Source organism: Ranitomeya variabilis, chromosome 2 (genome assembly GCF_051348905.1).
Source record: "Ranitomeya variabilis isolate aRanVar5 chromosome 2, aRanVar5.hap1, whole genome shotgun sequence".
Taxonomy (NCBI): Eukaryota; Metazoa; Chordata; class Amphibia; order Anura; family Dendrobatidae; genus Ranitomeya; species Ranitomeya variabilis.
This window is the reverse complement of record NC_135233.1, coordinates 758665027-758686085: the sequence shown is the minus strand read 5'-3', so window position 1 is coordinate 758686085 and position 21059 is coordinate 758665027. Positions and strand designations below refer to the sequence as shown.

Sequence of the window (21059 nt, the reverse complement as noted above, 5' to 3'; positions counted from 1 at the left end):
GGACAGAACTTAGATGGCATTCAAAGTGTTGTCTGATTTTTTCACAGACCCATAAACTTGCATTACAGATTTTTATCCAACACTCAGCTTATTATTGAACACTATATGGTGGCCCGATTCTAACACATCGGGTATTCTAGAATATGTATAGTAGTATATAGCACAGCCCACGTAGTATACAACACAGCCCACGTAGTACATAACACAGTCCACGTAGTATATAACACAGCTCACGTGGTATATAACACAGCCACGTAGTATATTGCACAGCCACGTAGTATATTGCCCAGCCACGCAGTATATTGTACAGCCACGTAGTATATAGCACAGCCCACGTAGTATATAGCACAGAGACGTAGTATGTAACACAGGCCACGCAGTATATAACACAGGCCATGCTGTATATAACACAGCCCACGCAGTATATAACACAGCCCACATAGTATATAGCAATGTGGGCACCAAATCCCTGTTAAAAAAAAGAATTAAAATAAAAAATAGTTATATACTCACCTTCCGTCGGCCTCCGGATCCAGGCCAGGCGTTTAGCGATGCTCCTCGTGACGCTCTGGTCCTAAGAATGCATTGCGGCAATAACACGTGATGATGTGGCGGTCTCGTGAGACCGCTACGTCATTTCCAGTCATTGCCGAAATGCATTTTTGGGACTGGAGCGTCGCGAGGAGCGGGAAAGGTGCCAGAAGGTGAGAATATAATTAAGATACTGGATGCTGGCTGCTTCCAGGCTGATCTTGCACTCCTCCCATTGACCCTGCAGGTGGCGGTAATCAACTCTACCTGCCCATAAATTGTAGGTTTAGCCCTAGTGTGACATGTTTGTCCATGGTTGTAGGCTGGTGGCCCAAGAGTGACATGTACGGTAGAGTAGGACCCATCAGAAGGAGATCACCTTGCCGTGGTTGATGGGCACACATGAATTGGCCAATTTATGCGCTAAGAATCTTCAATTCATCTATTACTGTAAGTTTTATGAAAAAAAAATTTTTTGAAAAAATTTGTGAAAAAATATTTTTGAGAAGTATGATTCATATTGGATATTTGTCTGTGTTTTCACATGGCCTAGATTCATGTACATGTGCTGCTGTGTTCTTTTTTATCTATATCTATCTATCTATATATATACAGCTCTGGCAAAAATTAAGAGACCACTGCAAAATGTTCAGTTTGTCTGATTTTCTCTTTACAGGTATATTTTTGAGAAAAATGTAGATTGTTCATTTATACTATAAACTTGTGACAACATGTCTCCAAATTTCCAAGCAATAAATTTTATATTTTTTCTGAAAAAGAAAAATGGTCAAAATAAAAAAAACAGTGCTTTCAGACTTAAAATAATGCAAAGAAAACAAGTTCATAATCATTTAGAAACAACAATACTAATGTTTTAACTCAGGAAGAGTTCAGAAATCAATATTTTGTGGAATAACCATGATTTTTAGTCACAGCTAATATAGACCAATCTGAGGACTATTGAGGATCAAATGCCAATATTTAATTTTATTAATGGATAGAATGGCCAGTCATAAAATGTGCCAACATTTCGGCCATAAGGCCTTTGTCAAGGCAGTTATCTACAAAACAATACAACAAAATAATAAGAGAATATTCCAAATCCATAATGGATCAATCAATACATCAACTGGTCACATATCAGTCTGAAGGGAACAACAAGTAACAAAGAAATATTCAGCATGCATGTATATATATAGCACACATAAAAAGTGAGCACATGTACACATGAATTGCCAAAAAATTTAATAATACTGTGTATAACCAGAAACCAATAAAGAAAATGCATCAAGAAATATCCAGTGAATTTTCACATCTATAACAAAAAATAAACTATGAGGCTGTGAAAAAAAGGGGAATGGCAATTACCATATAGTCAATTATTATACGTCAAATATAAATACCGTATTTTCCGGCGTATAAGACGACTGGGCGTATAAGACGACCCCCCAACTTTTCCAGTTAAAATGTAAAATCTTCTTAAAAGTCGGGGGTCTTCTTATAAACCGTATGTCGTCTTATAGGGCCGGTGACTTTTGTGCCTTTTGGGGGGGGGGGAGTGGGCCTGATGACGACGAGGGGGCGTCTCACAGGAAAGTGAGTATCCCCCATTACCTCATTGTATCGCTGCAGCGTGGGGTCTCTGCTGGGAGGGGCGGCTGCTGCTCCTCATTGTGCCGCGTGGGTGCTGTGGGGCGGCGGCTCCTCTTCTTCAGTGTGGGGCCTCTGTGCTGCTGGGCGGCGGCGGCGGCTTATCTTCAGGCAGTCGGGGCTCCTCCGGTATCTCCTTAAAGCCCGGAGGCCCTGCCGGCAACTCCATCGGTGCAATGCAGTGGCCTCCGGGAACATGGCCGCTGCTCAGATTCAGATCTCGTCCCGAGATCTCGGGAGACGAGATCTGAATCTGAGCAGCGGCCATTTTCCCGGAGACAGCTCCATTGCTGCTATGCGGTGGCCTCCGGGAAAATGGCCGCTGGGGGCGGCGCATGCTCAGATTCAGATCTCTGAATCTGAGCAGCGGCCATGTTCCCAGAGGCCACAGCACAGCCGCCGCCGCTCCCAGCAGAGACCCCACGCTGCAGTGATACAATGAGGTAATGGGGGATACTCACTTTCCTGTGAGACGCCCCCTTGTCGTCATCAGGCCCACTCCCCCCCCCCACCATATACACCCGGCAAGGCGATACCCGGCGTATAAGACGACCCCCGACTTTTAAGAAGATTTTCAGGGGTTAAAAAGTCGTCTTATACGCCGGAAAATACGGTATATCAAAATATATCAAAAATAATCTCAAAAGAGGATACAGTCCGAGGTCTCCAAGGTAAATGGAGAGTATATTGCACAGTGTCCATGTGTGCAGTGTGCAATATGTATGTGTATAGATATTGTCTATGTGTGCAATGTGTGTATATATTGTTTGTGTGTGTGCATAGAGAGAGAGAGAGAGACAAAGACAAAGTCACTGTATAGGTACTGGAAGGGAGATATGTATCACTGCCATTAATGGCTTCAATGATGTAGAACCCAGAAGTTTTCCTCTAGCACATTAAGTGCTGCGAGGGGTTAACAGCCAGTTTGTTTAAAGGGCTGTTTTTTTGTGGACAACCATAGAGCTTGTGAGAGGTTGTCTACCTTATCTCCACCCCAGGGAGTGGTATGGGGCTTAAGTAGTCAGCCTCCAGAGGCATTCAGAATTCAGTAGGCCTGGAGAGTGGAGCTCCAGTGCGTTGGGTCCTGTGAAGGAAAGCTAAACATTTGAATGCTGATTTCTCCTGTGCGGGCGGACTTCCTGCACGTGTATGAACTGTGTTATACTATTTTGATTTTTATTTTCCTGTTTTGCTCTAAGGGCTGTGTTTATTTTGTCCTCTCCGTGGTTTATGCCGCATGTTTATAATAAACCTGTGAAGGCCTGCAAAGAAACAGTGCTTCTGTGCCTACCTCTGTGTCAGCTGAGTGAACCTCTCTACCACAATATATTTATATATATTTATACAGTGTGTGTATATATATGTAGCGGCGACCCAAAAAAATACAATTCTGGCATTTTTTATGTTTTTCTCCTTATGCTGTTTAGCAATCAGATTAATTCTTTTTCTATATTGATAGATCGGGCGATTCTGAAAGTGGCAATACCAAATATGTGTATGCTTGATTTTTTTTTTTTTTTTTTATTTTGAATATAGTGAAAGGGGTGATTTGACATTAATATTGTTTTATTTTTTTAAAATATTTTTAAAAATATTTGTTTTTTGCTTTTTGCATGCTTCAATAGTCTCCATAGGAAACTAGAAGCTATAGTTTTTCGATCGGCTCTGCTACATACAGGCAATGATCAGATTGCCTGCATATAGCAGAAATGCTCACTTGCTATGAGCGCCTACCACCAGGCAGGGTTCATAGCAATCCGGCTATGAAAATCATAGAGGTCTGCTGGAGACCTCTGGTTGTCATGTCAACCCATTGGTGACCTGCGATCACATGACAGATCACCGATGGCGGGATTTCCGGCACGCTTCCCGGAAGCATGAGTTAAATGTCGCAGTCAGAGACTGACAGAACTGCATTTAATGGGTTAACCACTACGAGTGGATCACGATTCCACCCGCGGCGGTTAGAAGCACATGTCAGCTCAGCTCCAGAGCCCACATCAAAGGGAAGGAGTTCGAATGGGTGTATTATTATGCCCAACATCGGAAAGGGGTTAAATAGTGCATGGTGGTTTTTACAAGCCAGAAAAAAAGAAGTGTAAAGAAAGCCTTAGGCGGCATCCTGACATCCATGTTTCATAAACTGTACGTGGGTCTCCTGACCTGAACTTGACTGCCTCATATGTCTGAGGCTTTCAAGTCCAGATTAGGAGCTCCGCAGCTGGTTCGTGAATCAAGGCCCGTGGTCGTACCGTGACTAGTGTTGAGCGATACCTTCCGATATTCAAAAGTATCGGTATCGGATTGGATCGGCCGATATCCAAAAAATATCGGATATCGCCGATACCTGTCATGATTCTCAATGGCGAGAGAACATAGCCCAGCATATATGAGAACTAGCTCTTGGAAGATGGAAACTATACTGACCATGAACTAAACCTGCCGCACAACTAGAAGTGGCCGGGTAGCATGCCTACGTTTTTTAACCCTAGATGCCCAGCGCCAGCCGGAGAACTACCTAATCCTAGCAGAGGAAAAGACAGTCCTGGCTCACCTCTAGAGAAATTTTCCCAAAAGGCAGACAGAGGCCCCCACATATATTGGCGGTGATTTTAGATGAAATGACAAACGTAGTATGAAAATAGGTTTAGCAAAATCGAGGTCCGCTTTCTAGATAGCAGGAAGACAGAAAGGACACTTTCATGGTCAGCAGAAAACCCTATCAAAACACCATCCAGAAATTCCTTTAAGACTCTAGCATTAACTCATAACACCAGAGTGGCAATTTCCGATCACAAGAGCTTTCCAGACACAGTAACGAAACAGCAGCTGTGAACAGGAACAAAATGCAAAAACACACAAGGACAAAAGTCCAACTTAGCTGGGAGTTGTCTAGTAGCAGGAACAAGCACAGAAGGCTTCTGATTACATTGTTGACCGGCAAGAAACTGACAGAGGAGCAAGGTTATATAGCGACTCCCACATCCTGATAGGAGCAGGTGAACAGAGGGGATGATGCACACAAGTTCAATTCCACAAGTGGCCACCGGGGGAGCCCAGAATCCAATTTCACAACAGTACCCCCCCCTCAAGGAGGGGGCACCGAACCCTCACCAGAACCACCAGGGCGATCAGGATGAGCCCTATGAAAGGCACGGACAAGATCGGAGGCATGAACATCAGAGGCAGTGACCCAAGAATTATCCTCCTGACCGTATCCCTTCCATTTGACCAGATACTGGAGTCTCCGTCTGGAAACACGAGAGTCTAAGATCTTTTCCACAACGTACTCCAACTCACCCTCAACCAACACCGGAGCAGGAGGCTCAACGGAAGGCACAACCGGTACCTCATACCTGCGCAACAATGACCGATGAAAAACATTATGAATAGAAAAGGATGCAGGGAGGTCCAAACGGAAGGACACAGGGTTAAGAATCTCCAATATCTTGTACGGGCCGATGAACCGAGGCTTAAACTTAGGAGAAGAAACCCTCATAGGGACAAAACGAGAAGACAACCACACCAAGTCCCCAACACAAAGCCGAGGACCAACACGACGACGGCGGTTGGCAAAAAGCTGAGTCTTCTCCTGGGACAACTTCAAATTGTCCACCACCTGCCCCCAAATCTGATGCAACCTCTCCACCACAGCATCCACTCCAGGACAATCCGAAGATTCCACTTGACCAGAGGAAAATCGAGGATGAAACCCCAAATTACAGAAAAACGGGGACACCAAGGTGGCAGAGCTGGCCCGATTATTGAGGGCGAACTCCGCCAAAGGCAAAAAAGCAACCCAATCATCCTGATCCGCAGACACAAAACACCTCAAATATGTCTCCAAGGTCTGATTAGTCCGCTCGGTCTGGCCATTAGTCTGAGGATGGAAAGCAGACGAAAAAGACAAATCTATGCCCATCCTAGCACAGAATGCCCGCCAAAATCTAGACACGAATTGGGTCCCTCTGTCAGAAACGATATTCTCAGGAATACCATGCAAACGAACAACATTTTGAAAAAACAGAGGAACCAACTCGGAAGAAGAAGGCAACTTAGGCAAGGGAACCAGATGGACCATCTTAGAGAAACGGTCACACACCACCCAGATGACAGACATCTTCTGAGAAACAGGCAGATCCGAAATAAAATCCATCGAGATGTGCGTCCAAGGCCTCTTCGGGATAGGCAAGGGCAACAACAATCCACTAGCCCGAGAACAACAAGGCTTGGCCCGAGCACAAACGTCACAAGACTGCACAAAGCCTCGCACATCTCGTGACAGGGAAGGCCACCAGAAGGACCTTGCCACCAAATCCCTGGTACCAAAGATTCCAGGATGACCTGCCAACGCAGAAGAATGAACCTCAGAGATGACTCTACTGGTCCAATCATCAGGAACAAACAGTCTACCAGGTGGGCAACGATCAGGTCTATCCGCCTGAAACTCCTGCAAGGCCCGCCGCAGGTCTGGAGAAACGGCAGACAATATCACTCCATCTTTAAGGATACCTGTGGGCTCAGAATTACCAGGGGAGTCAGGCTCAAAACTCCTAGAAAGGGCATCCGCCTTAACATTCTTAGAACCCGGTAGGTACGACACCACAAAATTAAACCGAGAGAAAAACAACGACCAGCGCGCCTGTCTAGGATTCAGGCGCCTGGCAGACTCAAGGTAAATTAAATTTTTGTGGTCAGTCAATACCACCACCTGATGTCTGGCCCCCTCAAGCCAGTGACGCCACTCTTCAAAAGCCCACTTCATGGCCAAAAGCTCCCGATTCCCAATATCATAATTCCGCTCGGCGGGCGAAAATTTACAGGAAAAAAAAGCACAAGGTCTCATCACGGAGCAGTCGGAACTTCTCTGCGACAACACCGCCCCAGCTCCGATTTCAGAAGCGTCGACCTCAACCTGAAAAGGAAGAGCAACATCAGGCTGACGCAACACTGGGGCGGAAGAAAAGCGGCGCTTGAGCTCCCGAAAGGCCTCCACAGCATCAGGGGACCAATCAGCAACATCAGCACCCTTCTTAGTCAAATCAGTCAATGGTTTTACAACATCAGAAAAACCAGCAATAAATTGACGATAAAAGTTAGCAAAGCCCAAAAATTTCTGAAGACTCTTAAGAGAAGAGGGTTGCGTCCAATCACCAATAGCCTGAACCTTGACAGGATCCATCTCGATGGAAGAGGGGGAAAAAATGTATCCCAAGAAAGAAATCTTTTGAACCCCAAAAACACACTTAGAACCCTTCACACACAAGGAATTAGACCGCAAAACCTGAAAAACCCTCCTGACCTGCTGGACATGAGAGTCCCAGTCATCCGAAAAAATCAGAATATCATCCAGATACACAATCATAAATTTATCCAAATAATCGCGGAAAATGTCATGCATAAAGGACTGGAAGACTGAAGGGGCATTTGAAAGACCAAAAGGCATCACCAAATACTCAAAATGGCCCTCGGGCGTATTAAATGCGGTTTTCCACTCATCCCCCTGCTTGATTCGCACCAAATTATACGCCCCACGGAGATCAATCTTAGAGAACCACTTGGCCCCCTTTATACGAGCAAACAAATCAGTAAGCAGTGGTAACGGATATTGATATTTAACCGTGATTTTATTCAAAAGTCGATAATCAATACACGGCCTCAAAGAGCCGTCCTTTTTAGACACAAAGAAAAAACCGGCTCCTAAGGGAGATGACGAAGGACGAATATGTCCCTTTTCCAAGGACTCCTTTATATATTCTCGCATAGCAGCGTGTTCAGGCACAGACAGATTAAATAAACGACCCTTAGGGTATTTACTACCCGGAATCAAGTCTATGGCACAATCGCACTCCCGGTGCGGAGGTAGTGAACCAACCTTGGGTTCTTCAAAAACGTCACGAAAGTCAGACAAGAATTCAGGAATCTCAGAGGGAATAGATGATGAAATGGAAACCAAAGGTACGTCCCCATGAGTTCCTTTACATCCCCAGCTTAACACAGACATAGCTCTCCAGTCGAGGACTGGGTTATGAGATTGCAGCCATGGCAATCCCAGCACCAAAACATCATGTAGATTATACAGCACCAGAAAGCGAATAACCTCCTGGTGATCCGGATTAACACGCATAGTCACTTGTGTCCAGTATTGTGGTTTATTACTAGCCAATGGGGTGGAGTCAATCCCTTTCAGAGGTATCGGAGCCTCCAGTGGCTCCAAATCATACCCACAGCGTTTGGCAAAGGACCAATCCATAAGACTCAAAGCAGCGCCAGAGTCGACATAGGCGTCCGCGGTAATAGATGACAAAGAACAAATCAGGGTCACAGATAGAATAAACTTAGACTGTAAAGTGCTAATTGAAACAGACTTGTCAGGCTTCTTAGTACGCTTAAAGCATGCTGATATAACATGAGTTGAATCACCACAATAGAAGCACAACCCATTTTTTCGTCTAAAATTCTGCCGCTCGCTTCTGGACAGAATTCTATCACATTGCATATTTTCTGGCGTTTTCTCAGTAGACACCGCCAAATGGTGCACAGGTTTGCGCTCCCGCAGACGCCTATCGATCTGAATAGCCATCGTCATGGACTCATTCAGACTCGCAGGCACAGGGAACCCCAGCATAACATCCTTAATGGCATCAGAGAGACCTTCTCTGAAAATCGCCGCCAGGGCGCACTCATTCCACTGAGTAAGCACAGACCATTTGCGGAATTTTTGGCAGTATATTTCAGCTTCATCTTGCCCCTGAGACAAGGACATCAAGGCCTTTTCCGCCTGAAGCTCTAAATGAGGTTCCTCATAAAGCAACCCCAAGGCCAGAAAAAACGCATCCACATTGAGCAACGCAGGATCCCCTGGTGCCAATGCAAAAGCCCAGTCTTGAGGGTCGCCCCGGAGCAAGGAAATTACAATCCTGACCTGCTGTGCAGGGTCTCCGGCAGAGCGAGACTTCAGGGACAAAAACAATTTGCAATTATTTTTAAAATTTTGAAAGTGAGATCTATTCCCCGAGAAGAATTCAGGCAAAGGAATTCTAGGCTCAGACATAGGTGCATGAACAACAAAATCTTGCAAATTTTGTACCTTTGTGGCGAGATTATTCAAACCTGTAGCTACACTCTGAAGATCCATTTGAAACAGGTGAACACAGAGCCATTCAAGGATTAGAAGGAGAGAAAGAGAGGAAGGCTGCAGTATAGGCAGACTAGCAAGTGATTCAATTAAGAGCACACTCAGAACTAGAGGAAAAAAAAAAAAAAAAAAAATTGTAGCAGACTTCTTTTTTCTCTCCTTTCTCAGCCAGTAATTTAACCCTTTTTTGGGCCGGTCAAACTGTCATGATTCTCAATGGCGAGAGAACATAGCCCAGCATATATGAGAACTAGCTCTTGGAAGATGGAAACTATACTGACCATGAACTAAACCTGCCGCACAACTAGAAGTGGCCGGGTAGCATGCCTACGTTTTTTAACCCTAGATGCCCAGCGCCAGCCGGAGAACTACCTAATCCTAGCAGAGGAAAAGACAGTCCTGGCTCACCTCTAGAGAAATTTTCCCAAAAGGCAGACAGAGGCCCCCACATATATTGGCGGTGATTTTAGTTGAAATGACAAACGTAGTATGAAAATAGGTTTAGCAAAATCGAGGTCCGCTTTCTAGATAGCAGGAAGACAGAAAGGACACTTTCATGGTCAGCAGAAAACCCTATCAAAACACCATCCAGAAATTCCTTTAAGACTCTAGCATTAACTCATAACACCAGAGTGGCAATTTCCGATCACAAGAGCTTTCCAGACACAGTAACGAAACAGCAGCTGTGAACAGGAACAAAATGCAAAAACACACAAGGACAAAAGTCCAACTTAGCTGGGAGTTGTCTAGTAGCAGGAACAAGCACAGAAGGCTTCTGATTACATTGTTGACCGGCAAGAAACTGACAGAGGAGCAAGGTTATATAGCGACTCCCACATCCTGATAGGAGCAGGTGAACAGAGGGGATGATGCACACAAGTTCAATTCCACAAGTGGCCACCGGGGGAGCCCAGAATCCAATTTCACAACAGATACCGATACCCGATACCAATACAAGTCAATGGGACACAAATATCGGAAGGTATCCAGGAAGGTTCCCAGGGTCTGAAGGAGAGGAAACTCTCCTTCAGGCCCTGGGATCCATATTCATGTAAAAAATAAAGAATAAAAATTAAAAATATGGATATACTCACCCTCGGACGGCCCCTGGCTGTCACCGCTGCAAGCGTCTGCCTCCGTTCCTAAGAATGAAGAGTGAAGGACCTTCGATGACGTCGCGGCTTGTGATTGCTCGCGTGACCGCTCATGTGACCGCTCACGCGACCAATCACAAGCCGTGACGTCATCGCAGGTCCTACACTCACTGCATTCTTAGGAACGGAGGCTGCCGGTTATACCGCTAAGGTCCAGGGTCCGCCGGAGGGGTGAGTATATCCATATTTTTTATTTTTATTCTTTATTTTTTACATGAATATGGATCCCAGGGCCTGTAGGAGAGTCTCCTCTCCTCCTGACCCTGAGAACCACACACTGGGAACTTCCGATTCCGATTTCCGATATCACAAAAATATACCTGATATTTGCAGTATCGGAATGCTCAACACTAACCGTGACACGCAGATGTGTGGATATGGCATTAAGGTAGGTCGTCCAGGATCTGAATTGCTGCAGATTGAACATCTGAATTTGCATAGGTGAAATCCAAATTGGATTACAATGCCTGGAGAGTGAATGCTATTCTACAAATTTTAAACACTTTGTGGACTTTTTCTGTGCAGAAACTGAGAAGGGATGCCTATTTAAAAATCAGCAAAATATCAATTTCTGCAATGGAATTTTACTGCTGATTTCACCCATTTCAGCATAAAAGGGCTAAAATTTGTGGTTAATTTGCATCAAAATCTATATATATATAAACAAGGTCCTAGTAGCATACTGAGTGCCATGGTGGTGGCAGTAGTAGTGACCCACCCTATAAAGAACAAAACCAACTCCAAGATTCTTGAAAACAATTGGAGAATGAGGAGTATCAGATAAATGTGATAAAAAATATACATTTTATTATAGTATTATTAATATGAAAAAGGTAACAAGATAAAGTGACAAAATGCAAAGACAAACAGATATACCAGGGTCACACATCATAAATAGATAGACATCACCTATATGCTTAGCAATGAAGCATAGGAAATACTGTCGTATTAAGTACTGCATCCCGGTAAGATCTGTCCCTAATCATGAAAAGAGCATGAAAAAAAGTTGCTACATGTTAATAACAAGTAGGATAGATAGTGCACGCGCAGGGAGGGGGAGAGTCCCTGGGCATGCGCAGGAGGCATGAAGACATCCGGCCAAGTGTGGGATGCGGCGGGCAGCAGTGTGCACAAGCAGAGGTACACAGATCAAGTCTCCGGGGAGGACCAAATCAAGGGGGCAAGAGATGTACAATCAGCGCATGCCTAATAGTGCAGCACAGAAAACCTGCAAAACTTGACATATCAAATGAAATAGTACACGTCGGCGGGCACATTTGCAGGATGCTTTGTAGAAGGGTTGTTGAAGGTGATGATGGCTGAGAGGGCAAAGTAGAAGATCACTGTAAAACACCAAGGGTAACAGATGGCTCTATATAATGGGAATGACAAAGGCAAATGAGAAAATAAGAAAGAAAATAAAAACAAAATTAAAATCAAAACCATAGTCCATAGTTAAATTTTTCATCCGTTTATTGTGGGATCAAGGAATAAGTGTCCAACACCATTGCATCACCACTCAGGAAATCTGAAAGCTGCCGTCAGCACCCAACGAATGGTCCGGCATCAAAACAGGAGGACAAGAAGGCAACTGTAAGGTAAACAGACATATATTAAAATCAGAACAACATAAACACAAACATTACAATTACGGTAAGTTAAAAGCTCCTCACCCCCAACCCACCTTCTTAAACACCTAAACAAAAGCACAAAACTCCTCTATATATATATATATATATATATATATATATATATATATATATATATATATATATATATATACAGGTCCTTCTCAAAAAATTAGCATATAGTGTTAAATTTCATTATTTACCATAATGTAATGATTACAATTAAACTTTCATATACTATAGATTCATTATCCACCAACTGAAATTTGTCAGGTCTTTTATTGTTTTAATACTGATGATTTTGGCATACAACTCCTGATAACCCAAAAAACCTGTCTCAATAAATTAGCATATCAAGAAAAGGTTCTCTAAATGACCTATTACCCTAATCTTCTGAATCAACTAATTAACTCTAAACACATGCAAAAGATACCTGAGGCTTTTAAAAACTCCCTGCCTGGTTCATTACTCAAAACCCCCATCATGGGTAAGACTAGCGACCTGACAGATGTCAAGAAGGCCATCATTGACACCCTCAAGCAAGAGGGTAAGACCCAGAAAGAAATTTCTCAACAAATAGGCTGTTCCCAGAGTGCTGTATCAAGGCACCTCAATGGTAAGTCTGTTGGAAGGAAACAATGTGGCAGAAAACGCTGTACAACGAGAAGAGGTGACCGGACCCTGAGGAAGATTGTGGAGAAGGACCGATTCCAGACCTTGGGGAACCTGAGGAAGCAGTGGACTGAGTCTGGTGTGGAAACATCCAGAGCCACTGTGCACAGGCGTGTGCAGGAAATGGGCTACAGGTGCCGCATTCCCCAGGTAAAGCCACTTTTGAACCATAAACAGCGGCAGAAGCGCCTGACCTGGGCTACAGAGAAGCAGCACTGGACTGTTGCTAAGTGGTCCCAAGTACTTTGTTCTGATGAAAGCAAATGTTGCATGTCATTCGGAAATCAAGGTGCCAGAGTCTGGAGGAAGACTGGGGAGAAGGAAATGCCAAAATGCCTGAAGTCCAGTGTCAAGTACCCACAGTCAGTGATGGTGTGGGGTGCCATGTCAGCTGCTGGTGTTGGTCCACTTTGTTTCATCAAGGGCAGGGTCAATGCAGCTAGCTATCAGGAGATTTTGGAGCACTTCATGCTTCCATCGGCTGAAATGCTTTATGGAGATGAAGATTTCATTTTTCAGCACGACCTGGCACCTGCTCACAGTGCCAAAACCACTGGTAAATGGTTTACTGACCATGGTATTACTGTGCTCAATTGGCCTGCCAACTCTCCTGACCTGAACCCCATAGAGAATCTGTGGGATATTGTGAAGAGAAAGTTGAGAGACGCCAGACCCAACACTCTGGATGAGCTTAAGGCCGCTATTGAAGCATCCTGGGCCTCCATAACATCTCAGCAGTGTCACAGGCTGATTGCCTCCATGCCACGCCGCATTGAAGCAGTCATTTCTGCCAAAGGATTCCCGACCAAGTATTGAGTGCATAACTGAACATTATTATTTGATGGTTTTTTTGTTTGGTATTAAAAAACACTTTTATTTGATTGGTCGGGTGAAATATGCTAATTTATTGAGACAGGTTTTTTGGGTTATCAGGAGTTGTATGCCAAAATCATCAGTATTAAAGCAATGAAAGACCTGACAAATTTCAGTTGGTGGATAATGAATCTATAGTATATGAAAGTTTAATTGTAATCATTACATTATGGTAAATAATGAAATTTAACACTATATGCTAATTTTTTGAGAAGGACCTGTATATATATATATATATATATATATATATATATATATATATATATATATATATATTACAAAAAAGCATTAAAGCCAAAATTTCCGTTAAGCCCATAATGGCTAATCTAAAAATCCATTTACTTTCCATTTTTGTAAAACATTTGGTAAGATTCCCCCCTCTGGATCTCAGGGATACCATATTGATACCTTTAACTTTCAAATGACTGTATTTAATTTGATGGAATTGGTGAAAGTGTCTCGGCAGAGTCTTGACGAGTGATGGGTCTTCAACTGTCAATCCTTTGTTGATGTCTCTAATGCGCTCCCTGATCTGGACACCAAGTTCTCAAGTTGTGAGTCTCACAAAAAAATTTTCTGCATGGACGTTCTGCACAGTATGTCATGCCTTTGGAGGTACAGGACAAATAGTAGAATAAGTATGGTCCCCTGTAGTATTGCGAAAGGTCTTGCTTTTGCTCATGTTGAGGTAGTCTTTACAATGACCGAAGGGAGAGAAACCTTTTGTCTCCAACCAAGTACTTGTCTGAGTTTTCGGGGGGCTCATAGTGACTGTGTACCAGCACATCTTTTAGATTTTTGGACCGCCTGGCCAAAATCTGGGGAGTTTTAGATAGACATTTCTTCAGTATTGGATCAGCTAGTAATACTTGCCAGGGTTTGTTGATGATTTCAAAGAATTGTAGCTACTGGTGCTGATAAGCCAAATTTGATTATTAGAACTCTCTTTACTTCTTGCATTGTTATTATATAGAAGTTCATCCCTGGCAGTATTACTTGCCCTTTGATAGCCTTTACGAATTTGGTTTTCACTGTACCCTCTATTTTGGAATGTTCCACTTAATTTCTTGAATTGGCTTTCAATCAGTTGTTGATCGCAACAAATACATTTAATCCTTAAGAATTCACCAGTAGGAATCCTCCTAATCGTTAATGAAAGATGCGAGAAGGATGCATATAGTAGGGCATTGGTGGCAGTGAGTTTCCTATAGACATCCAATTTTTTACCTGCTTTTTATTTGAGTTTGATGTTTTGATATTTGTTGTTAAGCCTTACCATCAAAACATCCAATTCTGTCTTGGTTCCATCCCAGATAACTCACACATCATCAATATAACACATCCAATGATGTGTGTTTTCAATACCCTGTATTGGATTGCTTGAAAAGATCTCCCTCTCCCACGCTCCTAAGAGTTTGGCATACGACGGTGCGTACAACGCCCGCATCGCCGTATCTTGATATTGGAGGTTGATCTGTGTGTTAAAAATAAAACAATTGTGTGTTAATATATATTTCAGAAAGATATGCAAGAATTCAGCCAGTTGTTTTTCGATGTTGCTGGTTTTGAGAAACCAGAAGGCCACTGCCAGGCCATCACAATGCCTGATGGATGTGTACAGCGACTCCACATCTGCAGTAACCATACTGTTTGATAAATCTGTGGTTTTTTAAGACTGTCAAAGTGTACACCACTCATTAGTTCACTAGTGTGTCTAAAACACCATAATATAGTGCAAGTCATAAGATCAATATTTTTGTTGTCATTTACTGCAGAATTCTGGTTCACTTCGCTTGATAAATACTGTATGCACCAGTGTGTTCAATCTGTGCAAATATATTTCCAAGCCCTGCATTGTAAAATCGTGGTAAATTACTGATCCCCGTGATAGCAACTTTAATCCTAGTAGAAGCAGGTTGGATTTTATTTACTAATGCCTTAGGTGCTTTAGGACTTAATTAGATTAATGACCTTAATCTTATTTTTCTAAAAGAGTAAGGGTACCGTCACACAGTGCAATTTTGATCGCTACGACGGTACGATTAGTGACGTTCTAGCGATATCGTTACGATATCGCAGTGTCTGACACGCAGCAGCGATCAGGGATCCTGCTGAGAATCGTACGTCGTAGCAGATCGTTTGGAACTTTCTTTCGTCGCTTGATCACCCGCTGACATCGCTGGATCGTTGTGTGTGACAGCGATCCAGCGATGCGTTCGCTGGTAACCAGGGTAAACATCGGGTAACTAAGCGCAGGGCCGCGCTTAGTAACCCGATGTTTACCGTGGTTACCAGCGTAAAAGTAAAAAAAAAAAAACGTACATGCTCACCATCTGATGTCCGTCCGGTCCCTTGCCGTCCGCTTCCCGCTCTGACTGTCTGCCTGCCGGAAAGTGAGAGCAGATCACAGCGGTGACGTCACCACTGCACTCTGCTCTCACTGTACGGCCGGATCTGTCAGAGCAGGAAGCGGACGGCAAGGGACCGGACGGACATCAGATGGTGAGCATGTACGGTTTTTTTTTTTTTACTTTTACGCTGGTAACCACGGTAAACATCGGGTTACTAAGCGCGGCCCTGCGCTTAGTAACCCGATGTTTACCCTGGTTACCCGGGGTCTTCGGCATCGCTCCAGCGCCGTGATTGCAACGTGTGACCGCAGTCTACAATGCTGGAGCGATAATCATACGATCGCTGCGACGTCACGGATCGTGCCGTCGTAGCGATCAAAATTGCACTGTGTGACGGTACCCTTAGGGTACTGTCACACAGTGCCATTTTCATCGCTACGATGGTACGATTCGTGACGTTCTAGCGATATCGTTACGATCTCGCAGTGTCTGACACGCTACTGCGATCAGGGACCCTGCTGAGAATCGTACGTCGTAGCAGATCGTTTGGAACTTTCTTTCGTCGCTTGATCACCCGCTGACATCGCTGGATCGTTGTGTGTGACAGCGATCCAGCGATGTGTTCGCTTGTAACCAGGGTAAACATCGGGTAACTAAGCGCAGGGCCGCACTTAGTAACCCGATGTTTACCCTGGTTACCAGCGTAAACGTAAAAAAACCAAACAGTACATACTCACATTCCGGTGTCTGTCCCCCGGCGTCTCAGCTTCTCTGCACTGTGAGCGCCTGCCGGCCGGAAAGCGAGCACAGCGGTGACGTCTGACGTCACCGCTGTGCTTTCCGGCTATGGTGCTTACACAGTGGAGAGAAGCAGAACGCCGGGGGACAGACACCGGAATGTAAGTATGTACTGTTTGTTTTTTTTACGTTTACGCTGGTAACCAGGGTAAACATCGGGTTACTAAGCGCGGCCCTGCGCTTAGTAACCCGATGTTTACCCTGGTTACCCGGGGACTTCGGCATCGCTCCAGCGCCATGATTGCAACGTGTGACCACAGTCTACGACGCTGGAGCGATAATCATACGACGCTGCGACGTCACGGATCGTGCCGTCGTAGCGATCAAAATTGCACTGTGTGACAGTACCCTAAGTTTATATTGAATAACCATATTACTGTTCTATAATTTATTAGTATGTGAGTGTAAAATATGGTTAGTGTCTTTTGTATTCCACAAGAATGTGGCTTCAGAATTTGTGTGTGTTGTTGTCATAATGATCTGTTTTGGAGTGCTCATAATGAAGTCATGATACATGTGACCAGAGGAAGCGTACAGCAATGCAAAACATTTACTGCTCATAGTGCTTTCTACTTTGTTTACCAACTGATTTTTAACTTTTTTTGGATTAAATAGAAGGACTTGGTATACTCTGGTAAGTGTTTTCTTCTGTTTATTTCTGTAACTGGATATTTTGGAGAACTTTATATAGCTGAACACCTCGACTTGCAGTGGCCTCCCATGGGGAACTCGTGAAGTCTTGTGTGCTTGTAGAGCAGCTCTAACTTCTGTTCTCAAAAGAGTTGTACTAGAAACTTTTAATTAAATCATGGATCATCTAGACTCAGAGTATTAGTTGGTAATGTCTATAGGATACTCAAACTGAGATTAATTCTGAGATCCTGTTTTTCTTAAAGGAAATCTGTCACCCCATTTTTCGCCTATAAACTGCGGCCACCGCCATCTGGGGCTTATCTACAGCATTCTGTAATACTGTAGATAAGCCCCCGATGTATCCTGAAAGATAAGAAAAACTAGTTTGATTAGTGCAATGGGGAGAAAGATATCACGTCACTACTACATTTGGCTGACCACCATTACGTGCAACTGTGTGCAGCTGCTCATGCTATGTAGCCCAGCTGTTCATGCTATGTAGCCCAGCTGAGGGACACACGGGTGCACTTGATCCAGTAATATGCATAAATCCAAGACACAAAAAGTTGAAGCGCACTCACCGGTCAAAATTTCAACAATCCTTTAATGGAACATGCGCAGTGTACAGCAGGGAGAACGTGGACAAAAACCGGACGACGGCCATTTCGCACTACCACGCTTCCACCCTGGGGGGTCGGTCCGGTCCGATGGGCGTTGTGGTCGGGGTCCGGCGCCTCCCATCTTCATAAGATGACGTCCTCTTCTTTGCTTCCTGTCGCGGCTCCTGTTGAGGGCAGCGTGAAGTACTGCAGTTCGCAGGCGCCGGGCCTTTCTGACCTTTCCTGACACCTGCACACTGCAGTACTTTGCTCTGCCCTCAACAGGGCAGATAAAGTACGCCTGCGTAGGAGCCGCGACAGGAAGACAAGAGAACATCATCGTATGAAGATGGGAGGCTCCGGACCCGGACTGTGACGCCCATTGGACCGGACCGCCCCCCCCAGGTGAGTATAATCTAACTTGTTTTTCTTCTTTTTCAGGTTACATTGGGGGCTTATCTACAGCATTACAGAATGCTGTAGATAAGCCCCTGATGGCGGTGGCCACAGTTTATAGGCGAAAAATAGGGTGACAGATTCCCTTTAAATATGTGCTATGCACCATGGTGCCCAAGGTCAGTCAGTGTTATGCTGAATCTAAGGTGTAGGACTTTTTTAATTAAATGGAGGACAGATTGAAAAGTGTACCACATATAGATAAAAAGAAATAGCTAAATAAAAAACGTGATTTTTTTTTTTTTAAATAATGGAAAAATACAAGAAACGGATATAGCTTAAATATGTTGAGTATTCCTTAAGTAGAACTTTGAGTGAACATCACGACAATCTGTAAATGCCACGTACTAAAACAATTTGAGCCTTCGGTTAGTTATATGGTAGACTGTGCTGCCGCTCACTGACTTGCTATTGACATTTACTTTTGATAAACTGCTGACAGGATGTGTGTTTTAGTTTAATAGTTAATGATGCTATGTAATTTAGAAGAAAAGCGTACCGCTGCTCCTCTGAAACATTGCATGTTTTTTTAAATTATAGAGAGTGTACACATGATAGACGTAAGACAATATTTAGTTCTAATAAGTGTAAGGATGGAGAAGCACATATCTTCTACTGTAGGTTTCAATTTGTTTTCTTGCCTTTTTGACAGTGATTGTACCACTACTGCTAAGGTGTGTATTGGATGGACAAAATTCTTGTAAAATTGTTCCTACAAAATTAAGTTGTAACATCAAAGAACTTTTAATCAATTTTTATATCACTTCTAGTTGTAATTTTAATTTTTAGTATAAATCTAAAAGGAAGAATGTTACTACAATAAATGTTTATTTCACTCTAGTATGATCAGTTGCCCGTCTTTATTTTGGACCTCTCACCCTTTCCTTTACTTGTAAGGGAGCTCACCTCTCAGAAGGTTTGTCCAAAAAATGAATATAACTAATATATGCCATAATATTTTTCACATAGACCATTGGTTCTTGTAGAAAATCATTCACTAACCATGATCTGTGTGCTACCTGTTTGGGGCCCGTTTTTAACACGGACAGCACGTGGACCGAAGATACATTCTTGTGAACATACCCTAATGGAGAAGAAATGCATACTCACACACCAGGGACAACCCTTTTAATAATTGCACATATAAAAATAATAGGTATATTAGTTTCTTTAAGTGTTTATGTTATGCTTATTTATACGATATGATACACTTTATTGATTGAAATGATGGTATTATTATGAAATGGCTATGGTCCATTGACGTATGGCCTTTATATAGACAACCTATTCCTGATATGGGATGGACTTTAGGGAATTGGCATCTGATTTCTTTTTGCATATTAATAAAAATTACATGAATTTGAAATTCACTAATAATACACAAGAAAAACAAATCAGTTTTTTTCGATAACATGCTAACTTATGATGATGTGAATATGGAAGTCATCATTTCTCCTTTTAGAAAGGATACCACTACCAATTCAACCCTTTATGCCACATCATGTTATTTCTGACAAGTTGTCAAAAATATGCCAATTGGGGAATTTTTTAGACATAAAAGAAATTGCATGCTTGATGCACAATATCAACTAGAAGTCCAAAATATTAAAACTAGACTATGGGAACATAGTTATCCACTATGGTCACTCATAAGGTCAGAAAATATAGTTCATAAGAAAAATTGCTGTAATGGGCGGGTGGTAGAACCACTGTGCTAGAGTCCAAGGAAGGCCTGGAGGGGCGTGACTAGGAGCCTCATCCAATCTGATCATGGATATGCTGCAGCACACGATACAGAGATCCAAGGAGAGACAAGGGAGGTGGTCCACGTGCTACTCTACCTTGGGTAGATGGCAGCTGACCCCCTAGGAATGGGAGTGAGTATGTCTGCGTCTCTGCTGGGAGAGGTAGAGAACAGATGTGCCGGAGATGAGGCAGATAACAGAGGTGCCAGAGACAAGGCAGAAATGGAAGGAGGAGGAGAGGGAGATGCAGGGCTGCGGCGGTGAGAGCATTGGTGTCTCTGCGGGGAATGGGATGCAGAGGCAATGGTGTTACAGTACCCCCCCTTTACGCCCCCTCTTTTTCATGCCCGCAAGAAACTTCTCCAGGAGGAGAGGGGCGTGGATATTCTCCCTGGGCTCCCAGGACCTCTCCTCAGGGCCAAACCCCTTCCAATCAACAAGAAAAAAGGGTTTTACCTCTTACCCTCTTGGTAGCCAGAATATTGTCAACCTCAAAAACATCCTCAGTGCTGACCGGAGCAGGAGTAGTTGTGGGATCTCTAAAGAAAGGACTGAATACAACAGGTTTGATGAAAACACATGAAAAGAATTGGGAATCCGTAAGGAGCTTGTAGGGTTTTTTTTCTCCACATATAGTCCACAATTCACAGCAGTGAGTAACATCATTAAAAATCATATGTCTGTTATTTCAAGATTAGAATTTAAAACGCATCATCTCAACCAGTGCGTTTTGCAGCCCAGAAAGCACCCACTATCGGAGATATCCTTTCACCAAGTTTATATTTAAATAAATTGCTACATTTTCATAGAACTTGGTTATCCACTAAGTGA

General features: G+C 43.5%; 1 protein-coding gene and 1 long non-coding RNA gene across 6 annotated transcripts in view; one reads left to right on the top strand and one right to left on the bottom strand.

The window, feature by feature from the left end:
* KLHL32 (kelch like family member 32) overlaps nt 1–21059 on the top strand; it is a 400890-nt gene that overhangs the window by 286033 nt on the left and 93798 nt on the right. The gene's annotated exons all lie outside the window — the stretch shown is intronic.
* LOC143809897 (uncharacterized) lies at nt 11669–20781 on the bottom strand. Its single transcript, XR_013222517.1, has 3 exons — nt 20685–20781; nt 14923–15120; nt 11669–12064 (listed from the first exon to the last, which is right to left on the bottom strand). It is a non-coding gene; the product is annotated as an uncharacterized LOC143809897 (long non-coding RNA).